This window comes from Struthio camelus, chromosome 4 (genome assembly GCF_040807025.1).
Source record: "Struthio camelus isolate bStrCam1 chromosome 4, bStrCam1.hap1, whole genome shotgun sequence".
Classification (NCBI taxonomy): Eukaryota; Metazoa; Chordata; class Aves; order Struthioniformes; family Struthionidae; genus Struthio; species Struthio camelus.
In genome coordinates this window covers 40,854,586-40,876,435 of record NC_090945.1, presented here as the reverse complement: position 1 = coordinate 40,876,435, position 21,850 = coordinate 40,854,586, and the positions used below count along the sequence as shown (strand labels likewise).

At 38.4% G+C, this 21,850-nt stretch overlaps 1 long non-coding RNA gene across 1 annotated transcript in view; it reads right to left on the bottom strand.

Annotated features, from left to right (window-relative positions):
- LOC138067188 (uncharacterized) overlaps positions 1-21,850 on the bottom strand; it is a 55,163-nt gene that overhangs the window by 29,175 nt on the left and 4,138 nt on the right. The window contains exon 2 of the long non-coding RNA XR_011141006.1: positions 3,535-3,630. This is a non-coding gene — a long non-coding RNA (uncharacterized lncRNA). The remainder of the gene's footprint in view (positions 1-3,534; positions 3,631-21,850) is intronic.

The window sequence follows — 21,850 nt, the reverse complement described above, 5'->3', positions numbered from 1 at the left end:
GAATTAAGGTAAAAACCAGTCAGTGCTGAAATCATTACCATTACAAAGGCAAGCACTAGTGTTGGTGTATGGTGAAATCCCCTCTCACTAAGAGGTTAAAGCTAAGGTTTTGCAAGATACCGGTGGGTTAGGAGAATAAGTCCCACAGCTTTTTCAGAAGACCTTCACAAATGCGTTGTATATGTTTATCTTTTGCGTGATTTTCTGCTGGTGCAATTGCTGACTTAATGTTCTTATGTTTAGGTGCTGAAAACTTTCTCCTAAACCTATACCAGCAGCATCCACACCCTCTTTATTCATGATAATGTCTTACAATATGTCTTTCTTTTAAAGGCAAAACTGGTCATTGCATTGCTTTCTGGTCCTCAATTCAGAAATCTCAGGAGTGAATCCCAATGGCTTTGCAATTGAAATGAGACCTAACCACTGGCAAATATAAACAGAAGGGCCTGTCTGATCACACGCCCTTTCTGTAGCTTGGGTGTCAGAAACTGGACGGCAAGGGAGGTGCCTCTGTCCACTTGAGATCTATATTCTCAAGTCCTCCCCAAGCAGTAGCTCTGCTTTTCCAGAGGTATGAGGCACTGGTACATAGAAGACCTCATATTGAAGCTATCTAATCCCATTGCTTCTATTATGATGGGAGCAGCATTTCTCCTTTTTCAGCTGAATTTGTTAACAATGAAATTACTTGTGTCAGCCTCTATCTCAAGAGCATTTCTTAGGATGCTAATGAATTTTTCAGTCCTTTATATACAGTGGATCAAATTCCACAGGAAGAGGATGGGCAGTGGAGAACAGGGAATGTGTCCTAAAATCATCCACATTCTGTTCAGAGCACTTATGCCTCTTTTTGGATTTCTTCATAACTAATAATATTAGTTTCTAAGCTAAGTTGCTGCTCTTGTATGTTTGCTCACTGAAAAATAATACCTATGTTTAATGTAAAAAAGAGTAAGCCTCTGTCACACACTTCTATGATTTAGTGCTGAATTGCGTTGAGTCAGCAACAAAACCGTATATATGAATGGCTTTTAGATCTTGAAATGACTTCTTCAAAATGAATTTTTTATTTACATTCACATCCACAATTCATTCAATTTGCATGACAAAAGGCCTAGACTTAGTAGGGCTCATTTGAAAACACAAATGCCCTAAACTCTGCAGGACTTTAACCATATATTGAAATGAAGATGAGATCAGAGAGAACTTCACAAATGGGCAGATTAAGAACAACCAGTCCTGTTAGGGAAAGAAGCTGTTTTCATTTCTAACAAAGTATCTCTGAAACAAAAATATTATTCACAATAATGGTTTAATGAGAGATCAGAACTGCTGTAGGAAAGTCATAAATGGAAAATGCTAAATCTTATCACTCATTCTGGCACAAATAGAAGCCTGGTGAAGCAGCATAGCCCAGGACTGTCAGAGACTGTTCTCCCTTGAGTAGCCTGAATACTTAGTATAACCTCTTTCTTGTAGTGTTGGTAGAACTATGATACCTCCATTTTTTTCATTGAATTACTCTTTTTTTTCTCCCTGTCATCAGGTCTCATCTGAGCAAATTTGGATGAAAAGAGTTTTTTTGAGATTTTTAGAAATGTGAACAGTTCTTATCTGTTTTGAATCTGGACTGCCTGCATATATGCCTCTTGGCATAGCAAAATGAACAGAAACATGTCAAAAAATTTATGGTGACCTCTGTGATCAGATATGATAACCTTGTAATTTCAAGCTATGTTGTTTTGAACTGTGTAAACTGATCCAGTTTTGAGTGCAGTCCTCATCTTCTATAACTTCACAACAGGAAAGGAGATCTCTTTAGGGTAGCTATAATTCCTTCTATAATACAAGCCTTATTTTACATATATGTACCATTCTATCAATGAACTATGTGTATTTGTCTCTCTTACTTCTTTTTAGAAATATTACATACGTTACCTTCTTTAGAGAACTATGCTGAACAGTCAAAATATGTTTTACGTGGAATGCTATTTTTTTCATGATGATGCACTGAAGTACTTAATTTAGCAGTCATTTGCTGGATTCTTTCAAGGGAAGGAAAATGACAATTTTCACACATTTTTTTCTGTTTCTAATCATCTTAATTTCTTTGAATTATTTTTAGTTTGAGCTTCTACACTTACTAATGTATTTTACTTTTTAACTTTCCTTTCTGGTATAAATAGTGTTGATTTATGCTGAAAAATTGCCAGAGAGGATTGCAGTAGGAGGGCTTGCAGTAGGATGGTTGTGCAATTTTTAAATGCTCTGCATAAATCTTCCTGACATGGGGCCCACTCCTCAGCACATCTTCCATTGAAGTTGCTGAACAAGGAAAGTGCTGGCCATCTGTGATTCTAATGTCAAAGGTATATAGCAATGTATTCTAAGAAATATAATTGCCGTTCTTTAAAATTGGGCCTGATAAAGGCTAAAACTTTTTGTCAAGGAACAGCATAGCAGATATCAATGTGATATTTTTGTGATGTACAGAATTTGCAATCTTAATATATGAGGCCACCAGGACTGTTGAAAGAGTGACAATTGCTAAAAGAGTTCTATTCCTTCCTTCCTTTCCTCTTGTTAATTTACTTCGATTTAAAGACAGTCCTAGTGATCTCTTGGCTGGAAATCTTATAACATATGACAAATGGGTATTCTGAATCAAATGGGTTTGTTTCCTCAAGATCATTAATGTATTTGTTGGCAAATTCAAGAATTAGCTAACTCCATTAAAAGAAGTGATACACTTTTATAACATTTTGGTTGAAAATACATTTACCCAGTGCAAAGATCGAGAGATAAAGGAAGCTATGGAAAGGATTAAATTAGTAAATCTATCTGTTTCATAATTCCTGTGTGATCATTATTTTACAAGCCAGTCTTGCAAATTTTGTCCTTTAATTTTGAAACTCTTAATCAGGATCATGGTTGACGGAGATGTACAAGTCCAGGTAAAGGCTGCATGACTTTGAAATTAAAACATTTCAGTGGTTGTTTCTGTCCTTTTTAGCTCATTTCACAACAGGAACTGTTCCCATAAAAATAATTAACATAATATAAGTAACAACCTAATGTAACTGTATGCATGCACACTATATTCAAATCTTTCAGATTTTCCATTCTTCCCATCAAATATTTGCAGAGTTTTAACCAGTTGTTATGAGTGGGAAGAGTGAATCCACAACAGTTAAAATACCAATGGCCAATAATGCTGTGCCAGCAATAGTGCTCTTCCCTGTGGTGTCAACTGTGAAAGCAGCATCGCTGATAGATAACAGTGGTGGGAAATTTGGGGAAAAATCTAAGGTAGACAAAATCCTCCATCTATGTTTAAGTTCTACAGCTATCTTGACCATTCCTCACACCTTCTTCTTCAGTCTCAACTTTGCCCCTCTTCAATTAATTTTTTATTTAGGGATAGGCTTAACCTGACAATCATATGCACAAGAGCATAGTGAGATATGAATAAATAATTTGATTAGTTGAAACCTCTGTAGCAACTGCAATAGGTTAGGTGTTGGAGAGTACCTGCTATATGCTCCAGCAGACTAGTTTGTGCCCAAGCTTCAGTGGCTTCTCAAAGGGGGCCTTGCGCCCTAGGACTGGATCTGAAGTACATGCAACCTGCAAAAAGGAAAGCGAAAATTAAAATTTTTGGGAAGGGCAGTGTCTTCTGATTAAAACTGTATGTTGATACACTCTAGGGACTGAGGAAACCAGAGGTTTGTGCTCCTATTTTTTTGTATTTGCAGTGTGAATAAGAGCTCAGCTCTTCACAGGCGTACTGCCCAAAAGACAGGCTACTGAGTGTTAGTGGGAGTGCTCCCCTCTCTGCGACAGGATGCCAGAAAGTTGGAGATTAAAATGCTGGCATATCTCTGTCATCTTAGCCTTGTGCTCTCCAAATCTAATCTGTTCAGGTACTCGTGTAAAGAGCTAAATTCAGAGCTAAGGTACCTAAACTATAAAACTGGGTTAAGAGTGGTCCTAGGAGTAAAGACTCTCAAGGGCTCTTGAATCTGTCTCATATTGTAAGCGGTGGAATGAGGTCAGATAGCAGTTCTGTCTAAAAATTGCATCTCCTTGTGGGTTCTTCATTTTTAAAACCTTGGCAAAAATTAAAGGGCCCAATTTTTGAAAGAAAAAGTTGAAAAAAGTTCATATAAGAATTACAGTTTCTTCTGAAATTTACATCACTCTCTTTTTTCCTTCCCTCTTGCCACACAAGTTACACTTTGCTACATTCAGGTATTATCTTGATCAACCTGAAACTAACTTTTCAGTACATCAATTATCTGAAAAATATCACCTAGCTCTAGCAACACTGACTTCTTCTTGCTTAATGATGTTCTGTCTCCCACAGTTCTGCCTCCCAGCATGCCACCCACTGCTAGTGAAACTGTGATAAGCACAATCTAAGTACTTAGAAGGAAGCTCTGATGCTAGTCTAGGTCTTAGTAGTACAAACTACTCCGGGGAAAGACCCTTTTTCCCCTTCAGGCACTGTTAAGCAGCCAAAAAACAAAAAAAATCCAAAGTCAAAAATAAGTCAAAAATAAGTCAAAATAGTTCATGGGTCCAGTATTGTTTAACTTATTCATCAGTGACCTGGATGAAGGGACAGAGTGGCTCCTCAGCAAGTTTCCTGATGATACTAAACTGGGAGGAGTGGCTGGCATACCAGAGGGCTGTGCTGCCACTCAGAGACACCTGGACAGGCTGGAGAGTTGGGCAGAGAGGAACCTCCTGAAGTTCAACCAAGGCAAGTGCAGGGTCCTTCATCTGGGGAGGAATAACCCCGTTCACCAGTACAGGCTGGGGGCTGACGTGCTGGAAAGTAGCTCTGCAAAGAAGGACCTGGGAGTCCTGGTGGATAACAAGTTGATCATGACTCAGCAGTGTGCCCTTGTGGCCAAGAAGGCCAATGGGAGCCTCGGGTGCATTAAGCAGATGTTGCCAGCACATCGAGGGAGGTGATCCTCCCCCTCTATTCAGGCCAGATGAGGCCACACCTGGAGTGCTGTGTCCAGTTCTGGGCTCCCCAGTGCAAGAGAGACAGACATGGCACTACTGGAGGGAGGCCACCAGAGGGCTACACAGATGATTAGGGGCCTGGAGCATCTCTCCTGTGAGGAAAGGCTGAGAGAGCTGGGGAAGCTGGAGAAGAGAAGACTGAGGGGGGGGATCTGATCAGTGCGTGTAAGTAGCTGAAGGGAGGGTGTCGAGAGGATGGAGCCAGACTCTTCTCCGTGGTGCCCAGCGATAGGACAAGAGGCAACAGGCACAAACTGAAACACGGCAAGTTCTGTCTGAACATGAGGAAAAACTGCTTTCCTGTGAGGGTGGCTGAGCACTGGAGCAGGTTGCCCAGAGAGGTTGTGGAGTCTCCTTCCCTGGAGATATTCAAAAGCCGTCTGGAGACGGTCCTGGGCAATGTGCTCCAGGTGACCCTGCATGAGCAGGGTGGTTGGACTAGATGATCTCCAGAGGTCCCTTCCACTCTCAACCATTCTGTGGTCCTGTGATTATATTGCATGACTTTCAGAGGAAATAAAATGTTTTGAAGAACACATAGACATTCTCTGATTATTTTTATATTAATTTTTAGTTTGTTTATCTATTTCAAATCTCTTAATATGAACTTTCATATAATACAATTAAAAATATAAATTTCATGCTAGCCCCAAAGAGTTCTATTACATAAAGCATTATTCCTGTCATTAAAAAGTCCGAGGCTAGTGACAGTGGAGGCAGGAACTGATTTAAAAACTATGGCATCCAGGCATGATGATGAGCAGCGCAAGTAACAAAAACAAAAGCTACAAACAAAAGCAGTACACACAAAAAAATGGATTGTAGGATTGCCATAGAGATTAAATGCCAAGAGACAGGAGTTGTCTGCTAAAACCCAGCTTCTAGTCCTGGAAAAACTTAAAGATGAAAGCATTTGAAATGAAGCTTATTTTCCAGTCTAGTATATTTGACACAAAACCTTTGAAAGCAACTGATTTTTTGGTTCACAGGAAGTTTCCAAAAAATTATAGCAGGTAAATAAGAATCGAATTTTTTAGATATACTGAAAACTCATCTAATATTTATTTGAATCAAATAGGACATTTTTTGACCTAAATATTTTTTATTTCAAGCAAAGGAGCAAATAAACTATCAAAATAATTTTGGAAATGAAAGCAACTTAAACACATCTAAATCAGGATTAAAGGAAACATATTCCCTACCACAGAAAAGTACTGGCACTTGTGCAATGAGCCAGCTCATGCAGCTGATCCAATCAAAGCCAACAACCTGGCAAAAAAAGTAATTAGTTTCTAAACAGCAATCTCAAAGTGGGAGTGGGAACCCCCATACTGTCCTTTGCTATCATTCAGAAACTGTGCAAAGCTCATTGCAAGTTTAAAAGTTTAAAATGAGCCTGAAATAGTAACAGTCCTCAAAAAAGTTATACACCCACCCACTACAGGAGGGTTATAAGAAGGAAAGAAAACTGAAGCTGAAACTAGAGCTGTGACTGGAGTAAAGTCACAGAAGCTGATGAGCCAGCCTCACAAACCTGCTGCGATGCTACAGCACCTAAAGAGAATCTTGTCTGACAAGTAAAATGTTAATAATTGCCTTTATTTTCATCTCTTTGCAATGTTTTTCTGCTACTGCAAGTCTGTTTTTAAATAACATTTTCATTTAAATCTAATTTAGACTTGAACTCTTGATAACCTAATTCAACAAAGCCATTTATATAAGTACGGACTATACTTACACAAGTATATAAGCATGGAGATTCTTAAAAAAGCTAATGGATCAGCAATATTTTTTCAGAATTTCCAAAGAGTCACAGGGTAAATCTTGACTCAAACTGTCTCATCAAACTGAGAGATGATGGTAAGCAGTTCAGAAAAAGTGGACTGTCAACAGCCAGGAAAGCTCCCTGGAATCATGATAAGGCAGAGAAGATCACTCAAGAGGTTAAAAAGTCTTTTTAGATTTCATTAAAAAAAAAGAATGGCCAGGCCCACAGCTGATGAACATGTTATTTTAATAAAATGAGTCAAGTCACTCTAGGTTACATCACTGGAGGCTCTGTGCCTAACTTCTTTAGTTCAAAATGTCCCCTTCAAAATACTCTTTTTCTTGGCATAACCACAAAAATGCACAGAACAAGAAGAACAAACATGAGATATTTTTCAGAAAGTCCACCAGGACCCCTCAAATTAGATTATCAACATCTACCTCTGAAATATGTAAACAAGATTCCAGAAATCCCCAAAGGACTGTTCATTTCTAAGAGATTCAAGAGGAGACCCTGGCTCAAAACTAGAAACCAGTTGCAACAATCCTTTTTTTTTTTGAATGCTGATTCCCTCATGCAAAGTTGGCTTACTAAAACTGTTTTCTGAGTAGGACAAAAGCCTTCCACAGAAGATAGATACTCTCAGACTAACACTTAGCACTTACATCTAGCCAGGGAGATGCGCTCACCATTACTTTCAGGGCACTTAAATAACTTTTTTCGCTCCAGGAAAACAAGCTGTACTACATCCAAATACAACCTACTTAGACAAACATACGTAAATAATTCTAAAAATTGTTCATAGATTTCATTGGTTTCTAACATGGGCCTTTAACTGCCAACAAAGTCATGCTGCTGTCCTGACTCTTCTTGGATAATTTGTTATTCTTGGTATGCTGTCTCTTATTAACAAAACTATTAATCTAGCTGTCCTGTTCAGATAATGCAGTACCTTTATATCCAGTTCTCTTATCAGCTAAATTAATTTGTTGTACTAAAGCAGCCATATAGATCTTTCATGTCATCTGTAAAGTGAGATAAGATATGAAAAAGCAACCAGAACAATCAATGTATTAACTAATTTTTGATAACATAAAACCTCATTTGGAGAATATTTGGAGGTTATGTATGCATTAGCAAACTGGAGTGGAATACCCTGCAGCAGCACAGTGGGACTGCAGAGCTGAGCACTTAGTGCTGAGACCTGACATCCACACAGTAACTATAACTTCAGACAAGTTCTAATCTGCCCCCGGGGACTGAATGCATATTAATAGTCAGAATGCATCTTTCAGTTGCGTTTCATCAGGAAGAAATCTATTTTATACACTACAACATCTTTCCACAATGTGAGCCAAAGTGAAGATAAATGGGGATGATCAGGAGATTCCCTTCCAAGTGCGCTCTTGTTAAGACCTAAACTAATGCAGAAGCATCCTGCCTTGTAGGGTATTCTAGATTATTTCCTTAAAATTACAAAATCTCCATTTCAGTGTTACAAGAAGAACTCAAGTTCTGTTCAGCCACATAGCTGGGAAGAAAATCACCAACAGCGTCTTGGAGCAATGGCTACATGATTATGGCTGTAGTGGAAGTAGAGAAATTGCACTCGGTGCAAAGACAAGAGACTGCACAAGCACAGCAGCTCTCTGCCTGCTCATAAGCTAGCTAGCAGCCAATGAAAAGAAGAGAACTTTATTTTCAAAAATAGGATATTCAGAAAGTCACATTGACAATTATTAGCTGGAGCACACATGAGGTACCTGCAAGCTAGTCACCACACGGGATGATAGATCACTTTGAGGCTGAGGTGTAATACTTTTTAATGACCATAGGAAGCCAAGATTCACCCATTTGTAGTTACAATATACAGTGCAAGACCTTTTGTTAGACTAAAGGGGCTATTCAATCTCCTAGCGGACTCATGAGTGCTTGATAGACTGGTTTATTTGACAGGAGTGGCTTTCAATTAAAAGAAACAAGCACATTGACTGGCATTAATTGTGCTCGTGTTCTTCAGCTAGTAATCAGCACATCCCACAGCAGCATTTCTAATTATTTTCCTCGACCTTGATATCAGGCTAACCATCCTATAGTTACTCAGGTCATCCTCACCATCTTAGATGCCATTTCAGCTTTCCCCACCTTTTACTTGTTAGGAAATTCCCATATTATGGGGTGTATTAAAGGCTGGCCTCAGCAGTTGAAAGAGGTCATCAGCAACCTGTTTTAACACTCCAGTATTTATTATTCCAATTTTATTCCAGTATTGTTTTATTTTATTTTAATATTATTCCAGTACTTAATATTCCAATATTTAATAAGCCAAGGACTTTCAGGGCAGTGACTTTCAAACAATCAGAGCTGGTAAGATACAGAACAGGTTGTATTAAACAAAGGTTGGAACATAAAGTGGAAAAGGGCAAAGCGACCAGAGACAGGCAGAGAAGGCTAACATCTGCTTTTACACAACCTTATCTTCTCCTGACTAATACTTTTCAACTACACTGTAAAACTGTGGTCAGTGTGTAATTATACAATACTTTGACCTACTTGTTCATGGAAGATGCAATATATATCTGCACATATCACTATTAGTAGCTGAATCAAAACAAGGAGGAAAATCCTAAATCTTCTTCAACTATCAAAGTGGAAACATTTTCTGATGGACTGTGCCCAGTAAGAACTTTCTGACACTTTTAACATAAATAATATGGCTATTTTTAGTGATAGAGTTATTTATAGTGACAGAGCTTTTAAAACTTAAAAAGAAAAGCCAGACCAAAAGGAATTTGTGTCTTCTAGCAAAAATGAAAAATGTCAATCAGAAAAAATGTGACAATTTCAGAGGGAGCAAGTGTTTTGGAATGCTCTCTGGAGGTATTTCAAAGACAAATTCCACATATACAAAGCAGATATTCATGTTTAAATTGATAGCGTAAGACATACCAGTATAACAGCGGGGATACTTGATACTATTGAATTCACACATCACAGTTACAAGCATTGGGAAGAAATTGAGGCTTTGAAATCTTAAGGGCTAAGGACGTTCACACTGGCTTGACACTTTAAAAAACTTTGTTTTAAAACGAAGAACGTTCATAAGAACTGATAATGAGTGAGAAGGCTTCTATAACCACAGTCTCTGCAGGAAAGGTGCATATCAACCATTCCCCTTAAATATAGGCACCGTTTTGTTGTTTTTTTCCCTCTTACACTGATAGCCATCCACAGCCACCCGAAGCATCTTTGCCTTAAAGTGTGGATTCTGAATATTTGCAAGGAAAACTCAACAAGGATACCTAATTGTTTTAACTGTTTGAAAGTCTTCATTACTGCTTCTTACAAGCCATGCATTACATACTTTAATATATGTTTTCCTCCTTTTGCAGGAAGGCTTCCCTCGTTATTCAGAACGCACATCCTGGAGCTTCTTTTCCACCTAACTGATTCAAGTCAGGCGATCAGCCTGGCCCAGATGGTGAACAGAAGTTGAAGAGTGTTGAAGACATAGCAAGTTTGCCAGCCCTTTTGCTGCTGCTCCGGGGTCTAAACAGACGTAACTATCACAAAAGTATCAGTGCAGGACCTTTATGCAAGAATGAATTTCATTTGATACTAAATAGACTTTAAAGGCAGAGAAATGCATGTCACCAATCTGTTCCCTGGGAATCTCTCCAGTAAAAGCAGGCTGCCCATTTATTAGGGGCTGACTAAGTGTCACACACATAGTTACCCAACCTTGAATTATCTGAAATAGCCTAAATACAGTGTTAAGTATGGTTCATCTGAATTAACCCAGGAAGATAATGATATAAAAACTTGGGATCAGGGGGACAGATACCCTTTTAGAGATGCAGAACACATGCTGTGAGTATGTATGCAGCCTCCTCAAAGAGCTACTTGTCTGGCAAATATCACTTTTCAAACAGAAAGATCATTTTTTTCTATATTCTGGTCAAGTGAGATGTTTTTATTTTATGTCTTTTAATAATAGAGCTTTTCACACATTTTTGCAACTCATTTTTAAAGGCTCCAAACTGAGATCAAGGTGACAATAACACTTCCCTCTCTAGCACACTTTCTTCTACCCTTCCCACTTGTCTCTCCCAAGACAGACAGGTGTCCAGCTCTCTAGAGCTGAGTCCCTGGTTCACCGTCACTTGGAAATTTTCGAAAATAATATCTTTTAAGAGTTTCAAAATGTTTTTTTCTCCCTGCAGAACAAAACAAAGTATTTGCCAATTGATGCTAAGAACTGATGTTTCCAGTCCTCACTTAAAGATGAGATTGATTCAGTAGTGCCCTGCAATTGCCACTCCAACCAACTACTTGCAGTACTTTTAAAACCAAATCTGATTCCAAAGCAGCTTGTGCTAGTGACGTGCTAGTGACCTGTGACGTGATAGTCGTACTTTTCAAAAGACATTAGACATCTTCAATGACTCCTATTCCCTTTCCAATACAGTCACTGCATTTTGGTCTCTTATGTTGAAATGTTCAGGTGCTCCACTCTCTGGTATTATTGCCTGTAAACTCTGTCCGCTTGTCTGTATACTGGCAAGTCAAGTCTGTGCACTCAGCTGTTCTGTGTCATTTGAATAGCACTTTGCTGCCTTTTCCTTATGGCCAAAATGTTACAGTGACTCTTTCAGTGTTACAACAGTAAAACTTTTTTCCATTGACTGAATATTTCAGAAGTCACTGTTTGATAACATATGATTAGAGACCAATTGCTAGTGTTGGCATGGAGTGATAGCGTATGCTCAGTGTTAGGTATGCAGAATTATGAGCATATCTTCTCTAAACATTAATAGATGTCACGGGGCAAATTGCCTGAACAGCACAATTAGAATTTTCCTGTGTGAATATTTTAAATCATACTTAGAAAGGCTTGATATTGCAGCCACTTGAAACCACTTGAGCTTCAGCGGCTTTGCTATTCAAAGTATTTTTGGGGTGCTCAGCATATATCAGAGATACTTTGTGCCTCTCCAGCTTACATGCAAGAGGATCCATTATTTTTTCCTTTGGCAATTTTGCTTATACATATAAGCAAACAGTAGAAACTGTGCAGGAATGTTACTCCTGGAAAAAGTCTAGTGTAGAAAGTGATTTGAAATGGATAGAAATTGAGGTCTAGTAAATGTTGTTTTAATTTAATAGCAGTTTAAACAAATGCAAACACCTTCTAGTGAGGCACTTTCGTAAGAGATTGACCCAAAATGTGATTTAAATGCAAAATTCCACCAAACAGTGTCTTGACTTTTGGACTAAGCCAGACTCACTGGCACTGAACATGTGCTGCTGCAAAGCAATATGTGTTAATGTGCTGCTGTTTTTTCAGTAACTTTACTGTTGTGAACCGCCACTAATTTATCCAAGGTGCAGATTATCTAATATTAAATAATTTAGTAGTTGTTCCTATTGATGTATGTGCAAACACAATTCAAGAACCTACTGGCCACTTATAGAATCACAGGACCACAGAATGGTTGAGAGTGGAAGGGACCTCTGGAGATCATCTAGTCCAACCACCCTGCTCATGCAGGGTCACCTGGAGCACATTGCCCAGGACCGTCTCCAGACGGCTTTTGAATATCTCCAGGGAAGGAGACTCCACAACCTCTCTGGGCAACCTGCTCCAGTGCTCAGCCACCCTCACAGGAAAGCAGTTTTTCCTCATGTTCAGACAGAACTTGCCGTGTTTCAGTTTGTGCCTGTTGCCTCTTGTCCTATCGCTGGGCACCACGGAGAAGAGTCTGGCTCCATCCTCTCGACACCCTCCCTTCAGCTACTTACACGCACTGATCAGATCCCCCCCCTCAGTCTTCTCTTCTCCAGCTTCCCCAGCTCTCTCAGCCTTTCCTCACAGGAGAGATGCTCCAGGCCCCTAATCATCTGTGTAGCCCTCTGGTGGCCTCCCTCCAGTAGTGCCATGTCTGTCTCTCTTGCACTGGGGAGCCCAGAACTGGACACAGCACTCCAGGTGTGGCCTCATCTGGCCTGAATAGAGGGGGAGGATCACCTCCCTCGATGTGCTGGCAGCACTCTTCTGAATGCAGCCCAGTATAAAATGATGATCATCACAATCATTACCAGCTTTCAAAAGCTGCTAGTTATACAAGTGTTTTCAGAATTTCTGATCCATATAATAAGCTCTGTAATACAGATAACTGCAGAAAACAGTGGTAGTGCCATTAAAGTGTCTGCTTGCAATTTTAAATGTCTTTACATTTTTACTTTCATTCTCCATTCATCCTCTCTTCCTTCCCCAATCAGCATATTAAAACACATATGTTTTAGTAAAAGCTATGCAGCTAATAGCTCCATTAGCCAAGGTACTGAGAGTCCAAAAACATAATAAATAGGCTAGCTAATTAAAGCACCCTCAGAGAAAAACTTAAGAACAATTTCCTGCAAGAAATCATACATTTAATTCTCCTCTTCCCAAAATGTTGACAATTTTGTGTCCAAGAATTTGGCATTAAAAGTCTGCCTGTGTGCTTCTCTGCATGTTTCCTCTTTAATTCTGTGTTCTGTACATATTTTGTGTCCTTTGGTGCACAACCTCGTTTTCAGTCAGATTTGTAAAACTAAAACAAATTTAAGCCTAGGGCTTTCTTCAAAGTTTCTTATATACTCCTGAATGTTAAACGTACAGATGGGTTACCTTTATCCCCAGCCTCTAAAGACTACATTTGTCATGGGCAAAGTTACTATTGCTTATGGTGAAAATCATTCATTGTCACTAGCGTCAACTTAAAAAGATAGGTGTTGTATCATAGTAACTATTCCAGTATTAACCTTATTTCTTCTTGTTTCTCCTTCTCTGAACTACCATTTACCTTACACTCTGTATAGTGTAAATAGGTTCATCTAGCTATCTACCATTCACCTACGCAGATAGATCATATCTGCATAAAAACAATGCCCTGCCAAAGTATCTGATGCCCTTGACAAACACTTAAAATACAAGAAATCAAAATGGGATTCTGGCATCCACCTGATAGCATTACCAGAGCAGCAACGGCTTACAATAAAAATGTAGTAAACATAATATGTATATACTATAAAGTGAAGTACCAAACATGATATACAGAAAAAATCTGCTTGTGCTTTTTGTCTAATAAGTGATCCTGTCATAACGTAAGCCAAACCAAAATGTTCTCCTTTAGGTATACGAGTTCCATAGCTGTCTAAGATAGACATGGTAAGTATTCTGAGCAGTAGCTAATTCTTTATTTCCACTAGAAATAGGAAAGGCCAGTTGCAAATGAGGTTTTATGATTAATTCTTTTCTTGCTACATGTTAAAAAAATTGCTGAGTCTCTGTGCACTGACAAACAATGTCATTGCAATTGGACCCTGGAAAAGACCTTAATAGTAAATTCAACTGAACACACTCACGCACCAAAGAAAAAATTTGAAAGGTGCGTGTTCTAATTAACCATTTGACTACTGCTGAATAGATCACGTATTTTTAGCAGAAGCATATCTTGCATTCTGCCAAATCAAATGTACTTGACATATTGCAAAACGACCTGCCAATTTTAGTCAATTTTTTACTTTAAAATGGCAGTGAAGGACTTGGGATGAGTTGGAAAGAGTTAGCAATCCTTCATTTACTTCCTTTTCCTGGTGCCAAATCTGACAATTTAAAAGGCTCTCTGGAATATGGATACATCTCTGCTGGGCTTTGCAGTGGTCAGATCGTTGACTCTGCATCTCATTTTGAGCTTGGACTGGTTTCACATGAGTTATCTATTTCACTGTAGTTGCAACTAATTCTGGCCAGAACAAGCAAAATCAAAATGTGACCTTGGTGCATGTAGCATTACAAACTCTGCAGAAAACTTAGGCAAACAGTCCTGGGGGTTCTCTTTCTACTAAATAATGGTATTAGGTGCAGCTGTTGAATGTCAAATTTAAAAACAGGCTCCATATTTCTGCTCCAGCTTCATGGATGCAACTATTGCAAGTACTTACGAAGAGGTAGAACTTGGCCCATCAGCAGAACAATTTTAAGTTGACACATTGCCTGCATTACTGGGTCTGCCAATGTAGCAGGTTTCTGGGGTCTAGTGAATGCTTAAGGCTCTGGGGTGCCCCACGGTTCTTCAGCTCGTCATCTTCTCTTGGGAACAGAGGAGATCACACTCTGTGCTATTATGTACCGGGTCAGCACTCTCCTCTTTCGCGAATAAATTCTGATGACCAGTTGAATGGGGAACAAAAGGTTTGTCTTCAGGGTCTTGAAGGGACTCAGTGTACTCAAACCCCATTTGGGTACACTGAAAGCTGTTATATTTGACTTTTGGATTACACTCATCAGGAGGCTATTATTCCCTCTACATTACACTTCCTCCTTATGTGGTCAACATAATGAAATCCTCAAAGTGTGGCCAGCTAAATTTAGGAGTGTGCAATTCTTTTGTTGTATAAAATAATAATGTTTACAAGTGCCAGTTTTCCCCCTCTAAATGCAGCTCAGCAAACTCAGTCTTGGCTATTAGAAGCTCCTGGCTTCTTTCCATGTTGCACATTATCACCTGTCATAGAAAGGTTGCAAATGAAATGATGCCCTTTTGTTAGGCCTATGATGCAATTACCTTAGTGTATTTGGCACTGACGTGATTAAATAGATTAAAGACCTCTATTGATATAGGCGAGGGAACTGTATTCCAGCTCATTCAGACTTAATTGTGTTGGTTTTGCCAAGGCTATACAGCATAAAACTTTTCACTGACATGAACTGACATGATTCATAGTGCACAGCAGGACTGGTTTTAGTGCATGGCACAGACTGTAACTTTTCAGAGCAGAGCTGTGTATTAGAGTTTGCCTCTTGCATCTGTTAGATTACCTTTATCTAGAAACGAATTTTGAAAGAAAATACCTTGCTGTCCCTATGACATCTGCTGAGCCTCTTGGCCCCTTGTCATTGCCAAAGTCTCAGGCTGCATAGCTTCTTCTTTCAAAGGGTCGGCAGTACTTTTCTTGTCAATTGTACAAAGTGAGTGCCAGTACAAAGTGAGTGCCAGTAACCCCATCACGCTCTACCAAGAACTGAATGTAATTCACAGTGCAGAGCTTAGGTACAAAATAGAAGTCTCGTTTTTAAAACCTAAATGCTGCTCTACAAAAGAATGTACCAAAGCTGATGGAAGGAGCAAGATTTCACTATATCCCTGCTAATGAGCTGAGCAGTTCACCTTTTCCACTCTCAGGAGGAGGACAGCTTGTTCCTGCTTCTCACAGCCCCAGGCCACAGCCTGGCTCCCAGAAGATCTGCCTGCAGAGTTGGAGAGAAAAATGCCAGGCAGCTTCCATTCCCCAGTTGCTGTCTGCAGCACAACACCTGTCTTCCAGCATTTGACCTGCCAATGTTCCCGTCTTTTTATCTCTGAGGAGGTGCTACATGGCTTAAGAAAAGGGATAGAGGTCAAACACAGTCACGCTCAGATTGCATGTGAATGTTGTTTTGTCTTTAAGGTTTTTTTTTTTTCTTCTTGTATGCCAGGTTTATTTCATACTGTCTGTGAGATGCTGTCATGCTGCCAAGGCAAAACTGTTATCCCACTGTGTATTCCTGAGTATTCTGTCCACTGTAATTTTAAAATGAATCGTACAATGGAGTTTTCACTGCAGAGGAAACTGAACTCTTTAGTAGACTCCCCTCTCCATTGAAATAAGCCCCCCTCCCCTTCCTGATATTCTGCTTGAAATTTGCTTTCTTTGTGACAAACTGATCCGCTTTTCTGATGACTTTTAAGCAGAGGTAAAAATGAAGTATTTCAACTAATTATAGCTACTCAACCTTGGGAAAAAAACTAGGGCAACAAAAAGTGTTTTAATGTATGGTGAATTATGCTCCCCTACACTTTAGTGAAGGTGTGGCAGGGTAGCCTACAAGATAAAGGAACATAATTAAATTAACTATTCCTTAGACATCACAGTAACATATGCATTAGGACTAAATATTGAGAAAATTATTGGGGTGTAATCTATATCTTCAGTGAACTGTAACACAGGCAAAAGACAGTTGTGGCTAACCATACTTTAGATTTCATAATATGCTTTTAATTTAAGCAAAGGAGGATGGAAATGTCTGTAGTTAAACAGTTCACTCATTCAGTTAATAGAAGGGCAGAAGGGAATTTTTTTAAAACTCATTTCTTAGATAACGCACAACTTAATCAGAACAAAATAGTAAAATAAAAATTGCTTGCAAGATGGGGGGAATATTAGGTTGACCGTTTCAAAAATGAAAAAGAACAGCATAGGGTCTGTTTATTAATAAACTTGTGAAAGGGTTGAAGGAGGCTATCCTACCCATTTGCCACCCATCTCTAATCGCAGGTACCGCTTTGGTTTTTCTATGCTGAGTTACCTAGATGCCCTTTGTTGATCTATTGCAGGGTACATCTCTAGCATGATTATTGAACTTCTGACACAACAGCAAGTGACAAATGCACTTAACTGAGAAGGAAGCAGCTGGAGACTGCTGCAGAGGATGCTGCACGTACGTTAGTTGCCTGAGGTTCAGACAGGAAGAGAGACTAACACCACAAAAAGCCTCAGGAATTGGCACTAGCAGATAAGTCTTACTGTGGAATGAAAGACGGAAATCTGTACGAACTCTTTCAAAAATCATACTTTGGCAAAGAGACCTCCAAATATAGAAATCTGAAACAGAAAATTTTTTTCTTCCTGTTAGACAGGATATTAATTCATTATTACTGTACCGTACTAATCTGTGGAAGGTGACATTACGTACAAGGCAAGCTACAAAAGGGATGATCAGATAACACTGTAATAGTGCATCAATTAATCATGGTTTATGGCAGAAGTCTTGTAGAATGAAATACATTTGGACATCCATATTACTGTTAAGTGAACTAGTTATTACAAATACTACAGAGGCAGCCTAAGAAAAAGTGCATGCTTATGCTCTCCAGAAAGACTTAAAGTACAGATTTAGTATACAACCAACCAAACTTAAAAAATAGTGTAATATTAGGTTGAAATACCAGAACAGGAAAAGTAGGACGAAAGCAGTATGAAGTTCTCAAGTGCAAATACATCCAGAACTTTTCTCAGAACCAGTGCCTATGGCTTATGTTCTTCGGGTGACTTTGTATTGTTTTCATACATCTTATTATAACTGCACCAAGACTGTGTTTTGGGCCATTGGGAGCATATGTATTTTACATTGATACTTAATATCTGCTTATGATGACAGTGATATTGGTTTTCTTCCTAAAGGGAGAAAAAAGATTTTGGACAACGATATTATAATTAGAAATTAATTGGAATATTGGAAATTAATGCTGTTTGCCTCTTTGTAATGGTTTCTCTTATAGGGCTAGAATTTTTGCAATGTTTCCTGAAAGAACTTTCAGAAAGATCAGCATTGAGTAAGAACTCAAACATGCAAATGAATGCCGGAGCTTGCTCACTTGAATCAAGTCGTGCATACTCACCAATGCTTTCAGGACTGGCTCTTTTATTTAGAATACACTGAGGAGCGCATGATATTGGCAGCAATAGGTTCTTGCGTAATTTCTTGCATTCAATGTAATTTGGAATACTCTTGCTGTACTATCCCAGCAGCATACGGCCACTACATATTCTTGAGAAATGAATGAACAAATGAATGAATGAATGAATAAATAAAACAAAAGCAATTTCAATAGCTCTGTAACATCCATTCCGGAGGATATGGCAAAATGATCATGGTCTGTTAGAGGATTATAAGAAGCCATTACTTTCAATGGTTCCATTTAAATATATTCATTCCTTGTTTCCCCTTTCGTAGCTCATGACTGCTGAAGTGCTCAATTTGTATGATTTGCAATAGTAGCTGTATTTCATTTTACTCATTGAAAAAACTTAATATATCTAACTATATCTTCCCTTTCACTTATGAAATATGTTTGATCATATATAATGCTCAAATTGAGTGTCTATTTTAGTGTTCCTTCTACATATAAACTGTCATTTACAGCATATAAAATTACGGTAAACTCATTTTGATCCATGCAGATCCTGTACACTGCTCCAAGGCTGTATGATACAGAAGCCAAGTGAGTTTAACTGTTCAAAATTGAAGAAATAAGACGCACTCCAGGAATCCATGACACATACATATTACCGGCCTAGCACAGAGAAAATCACATTACTTTGAAAACCTTTTAATATGCTCCAACAATTTTTATTATGTCAATGCAATAATTACAGCTGACATGGCACTTTCATCATGCCCTGATTTCAGGTGCTTAAAGGCACTTAAACAACTTATATGTTAGGGTGAAATGTTTCATACTTGCTCTGTAGTGCATAGGAAATGTTTTGGAGAGTTTTGGTAAAATTACTTTTTAGATTACGATGTTTTTGCAATACTACGGTGTGGACCCTCTAGGTAGTTCTGTAATACAAAAATAATAATAGTAATAATGAAATAGATGTCTTAGAAAGGTGTAACCTTTCTAAATCAAACTAAAACCCATTGTAAATCAAGTCTGTGAGTCACTCCACTGGTAACAGAGGGATCTGCACTACATGTGAATGCATTTGAAATGCAAGTTACATGTGCTTATTTCATTTGTCAGTAGGCCACACCTTAATACATTTGAATTTTACATTAATGGATAGAAACATCTACTTCTTGTAACTTTGGCTAGAAAAGTATACTTTTGAGGAGCTGTTTGAGGTCCAGTCATGCTACTACGAAAATGAATATCAAAGACAAAATATCTTTTTTTTTTTCATTTGTGCTTATCTTGTGTTTCTTTCAAAGGCAATCCAAGCAACTCAGCTTCATTTCATTCACGTCATTTCAATAGATTTCAACTCTTTCTGTGGTAAGTCATTTATATATGTTTAAAAAGGAATTGTGACAAAAGGGTCTTGACATGTATTTTGTTCTCTCTCTCTTAGCGCCAAACTGAATGTTAGAAAAAGAGCTAATAAAAACAGCTAGTTTGTATTTGCAAGAGAGAAGAAGTGTGTAAATATAAAGAAAAGACCAAGACCCCAAAAAAACTCCTAATTTTGCTTTTCAGGGATTTGGTTTGGGGCCTTCATTTAAGAATAACAGTATGTAGCGATGCAAGAGAAATGCTTTGTATGGAATTTGCATGGAACTCATCCCTAGGTTGTCAGAGTATTCCTTGCTTGAGAGAGCAACGTAATGAGGAAAAATCAAAATTAATAGTGGTCCCAATATAAACAACGATAGAAGAACAGGAAAAGAGAACTTTTCAGCAGTATACGTGGGATTCTGAAATCAGAGCCTCAAAGTTTGTCTCCAAGACAATAGACTAAAAAGTCCATTGTCATTCAGTATAAGCGCCAGCCATACTTAAACTAATATCAGAGTAATTTCCATAAGTTGCCATGGAATCTGGATATAGGTTCTTCATTTGCTCTGAAAACACTGTAAACTGTTCCTCAGTATGTAAAGGCATCTAACCTTATGCTAGCTTCTCATGTGGATGGTCTCATTCCTTCCCAAGTACTCCTCTGTGAGATTCAATTTGCTTCTTTATGCAAGTTACTTAAGCTAAACTACAGAATGGGAACAACTGTGTTCATGTAGAGAATCAAAGTACATTGGTTGTTGCACTTAAAATGCCTGCTTTTGCCTATTCACGAAGACCTCCCTGCACAGAAAAAAAAGCCCTTGTGACCTAGGTACTTGAAAAATTCCCCCTGCATATTACCTTCTTACCCAAATTAGAAGCAGATCTGTAATTTTTCAGTGCTATGAAATGGCTTATGTAAATACTGGCCTTTATAAACCATCATAAATTTGTGTACAAGAATATGTGTGTTGAGCGATGGCAGGAGTAAAACTGCAACCTGTTTCCTTCTCCCTAGTTATTTCTGAAAGGAACACAATACCTCTTTATACTCTAGCAAATTAATCTAAGCTATTTGTATTTGGGGACTAATAGAATATTATGTCGAAAGCCTATCTGATTGCTGGCATATTTCAAAAGGCAGAGAACTTTATTATAAAATTAAGGCTTGATAAGAACTCCTTCATGCTGCCTCATTCATTGCTTCAAAACATTGATATTAAGCTTCTGCCAGCCATTAGGAATTGCTAGTCCTGAATCCAAAAGCAAATTGATTTGCTGTCAGTACGCTGCATGTACTGGACAGATCTCTTTTATCTTGAGAATTCAGAATCTGATTTCACTGTTTTGCTTGGACTGGCTGCACTTCCGAAAAAGACCTCACAAATTCAGCACCCTGCCAAACAATTGGACTTTCCTGGAGCAGCTGGCATATAATTTATAAATAAAGAATAGGAATATTTCAGCAGCACAGGAGTAAACACTGTTTCCATTTGGGGCCATGACTTAAAAAATACTGGATTTTTAATTTGCACACCCACATCTTTCCTTCATTCCTGCCACCAGTGTTAATCAAGAAGTCAGTATTGTTCAGAGCTCCCAGATAATCTGAATTATTAGTCATGAGCAATTTATTACATACTACCTTTTAGCATCAATTTTCTCTCTTAGGTAATGGTTCTACTCAAAAAGAAATGTCTGACAAGCACACAGCTTCTTCTATACCTGTCTCCAGTAATAACATTTGAACATAATTTTGAGAAAACTAGTGCGAAGGAATCAGAATCAGGTTCTATTTATTCCTCTGAGTTTTTCAGTATAATTAGAAGACATAAAATGTATGTTTTTACTGAGTATATCAATTCACATACAGGCAGGATTTCCCTTAGCAGAGGGACTGGGAAAATTAGCCATAAACTGTCCTATATAAACCTTTCTGAAAGTCCTGGCACTATTTAGATGCCTTCTGTATAGCTCGTTATTCACGATTTAGATGATGTGCTAGCAATACTGTGGAGGAAGAAAGCCCCCTCACAACGTTGATGTCACAATGCTTAAACTGCGAGCTTAGGTTATAAGAGCTTAAGCTTAACATTTTTCTGCATAGTGAGAGGAGGAAGGTTTTATTAAGTGTTTTTTTATCCTGGCTATTTAGGTTTCTTATCATTCGCAGGAA